The following is a 3,005-nucleotide window of genomic DNA, read 5'->3' as shown; positions in this document are numbered from 1 at the left end:
TTTTTTTTGGGACTACATTAACCCATAAAATTATGTATATGGAGAAAGGTAAAAAGGTTTGTCAAAATTTATATTCAATATATTTGTAATAAAAACAATATATTCACTTGTGGGTTTAATGGTTTATAGTTTGAGTGAGCTTAATGGTTAAGAGTATGTGCTTCCTTTTAAGAAGTCACAGGGTCAAAACCAAAACGGTAGAGTATATATGACTTAGTAGTCAAATAACTCTCACTGTTGATGAGTAAAATATATATAACTTAATAGTCAAATAGTTATAAAAATGGATTCGATATCCTATAGACAAGAAAATCTCACCATTTTAATATCTAACTTACCCCAATCGTAAAATTAAATAATAATAATAATAATAAAATATATACTCCCTAATAATCAAACCAATATATTTAACTGAAATATGTGCAAATCCCAAATGGAATCCATTCACATGATGGCAGCTACATCTCGATCTGGCGGTCTCGAACCATATCTTAGTTACATATTTGGGGTTTAACCTTTCTGTGAACAAACTGAAGAACAAATATATTAGGTCGCCTATGCAAATTCCCCGTTACTGTATTACGTCAATTATTTAAATGGCAACGTCAATAAGTGTAGTCGGTCATGACGAAGAAATAACGTTGGAATGTTTTGGAGTTGAGCCGAACCCATGTAACGCTAATATCGCCTTGAGTTTTTCTAAATATTTCTGTATATGTCTGTCTTTATTTGACCTCGCCCATGTATGTATATATGGATTAGATTCTATATATGTCAGATATAAAAATACCCTAATACTTAGCATAAATAGTTTTCCAAATCTGAATTACAGTTGTTGTGTAATTTGTAAGGCCACAAATCAGAGTCTTTGTTGTCAAACATGGAGTTCAATATTCTGGGCTCACGGTAACTCCCCCTCAGGGGTTAAATTTGACGGGTCCCGCTGCCTATCACTGAAATTTTTTTGACTCTTTTATTTTTAAACTGCTCGTCCCATGACGTTTAATATTTATTTTTAATAGTTTTATATGATATTTTCAAATTATATTCACTAATCAACTGGGCCTGGAGTTAAAGATAAATATAGACTAGTTGATAAATAAAAAAGCTTCCAATATTACTAAATATATTCCTAACTTAGTAGTTGGTAAATAAAAAAGTTTCCAATCTTACTAAATATATTCTTAACTTTAAACTTTTGACTTACTCTTAACTTTAAACTTTTGACTTACTGTAAAAAAAAAAATATTATCAAATTAACCCACCTCTTGGGCTTTAAAAATAGTAAAAAGAAAAAAAAAACTTTTATTCAGAAAATTAAAAAGCAATTGAGAGGTCTGAAAGCTTGGAAATTAGAGACATGAACTACCATGAACGACATTCACATACAAAGTCAAGAGTTAACCACAACCTGGGATAGGCCAGCATTAATCCACAACAGTAAATTTTCTGTTTCAGTTAGAACTGTTTTACCGATATACCACATCAGTAAATTTTCTCTTTCAGTTAGAACTATTTTGCCGATATATAGTAACTTGCACGTTCCGAAGGTAGAAACATCCTTGACTTGGCAAGTGTTTTTATGGATATTCATTTATTATTGAATTGACAAATCATTGGAATGTTCTCTTCTTTCAAATAGAAGAAGTATATGTTTGGCAATGGGTATCATAATTAACTGTTTAAAATATAATGTTCATATATCATCCCTAGAGTCATGAGAATCTTGAGGTTGTCAAAAGAGAGATCTTTGTTAACATAGCCATGTAAATCTTAGAAGTCATGCTTATCCATAATTATTTCATTGTTTTTCATAATTATTTCATTGTTTTTCATTTAAATTGAAATTGGGCACTGGCAGCCATGGAAATTGTAATTGCAACTAGCTGTAAATCTGATTCAGTCCGGTGTCCGGAGACACGTACATGATGCTTTGTGTTCGATAATTGATTATAACACCCTCAAGTTGTGACAGATTCGTGCATCCAATTCCATCTATAAACTTTGATTGTTCCATATATATCTAATTTCTACATAGGTTTATATGCTTGACTATTCCATAGATATCCATTTGACTACATGTGTAAGATAGAGATAAAGATGATTGAGAAATATATGAATGGCTTGCCAAGTACACTGAGCGATGATCAAATTAATTCATTTGTGGGTCGCTGTGTTGTCCAGCATGACGTTGATGATCAAATTAATTCATTTATGGGTGGTTGTGTTGTCAAGGATGACATTGAGCATGTGGGGCTATATAGACTTATCAGACATATGCCGAGAGAGGTTTTGGAGGTTTTGGAGTCTTTCTCTGTGAATACACTGTAAAAATTCGAAGACTAGCTTGAAATCGTGGCAAGTAGGGTACTGAAGAAGATGTTTGTATGGAATAACAGATTGAGGCTATGACACAAAAACTTGAAGAGTCGAAAGAAGACTAAAACATAATCAGGGTTTTTCACAAAAGAAAAATGATATATAATCTATATATGTTCTCTGACTGTTGTGGATCACTGGCAGAGACAATCATCCATTTTGCTAGTTAGAAGACAAAAGTCCTATTTACGTGACATCTTCGGTCCCTGCATTTCGTGTGTAACTAGGTCAATTACACTAGCATGAAACAAGCAATCGATAACTTGATCTAAAGTTGGAGATCGGGTATGATTCAAACATCAAAACCTACCAGAATCTTGACTTACAGTTGGGGTGTAATACAAATGTTGGTTTTATTATGACAACCTATTTCGTTTTTCAACGGGTCAAAAATGTCCGGAGTTTTTAATTGAGTGGGTTCGATGACATGAGAACTAGAGAAGGTTGACAAGTCCATGTCACTCTATTTTCAAAACCAGTTTGTAGTCGATCTTCTTGACCTATGGAATTTATGTATATAAAGAACCTGAATACAAAGAAATTTTACTTGTGGAAAAAAAAATTGCATAGCTCTCCTATATCATATTAATAGGATAATGCAAAACTAAAAATAATATCATTGAAAC

At 32.3% G+C, this 3,005-nt stretch overlaps 1 pseudogene; it reads left to right on the top strand.

The window, feature by feature from the left end:
- The first annotated feature begins 2,079 nt into the window (after positions 1-2,079).
- Positions 2,080-2,788, top strand: LOC149194012 (uncharacterized; annotated as a pseudogene).
- Positions 2,789-3,005: the final 217 nt, after the last annotated feature.

The sequence above is a fragment of the Pinus tabuliformis genome, chromosome 2_2 (genome assembly GCF_031772625.1).
Source record: "Pinus tabuliformis cultivar Carrire ecotype Pingquan chromosome 2_2, CPIR1, whole genome shotgun sequence".
Classification (NCBI taxonomy): Eukaryota; Viridiplantae; Streptophyta; class Pinopsida; order Pinales; family Pinaceae; genus Pinus; species Pinus tabuliformis.
This window is presented reverse-complemented; position numbering and strand designations above follow the sequence as displayed.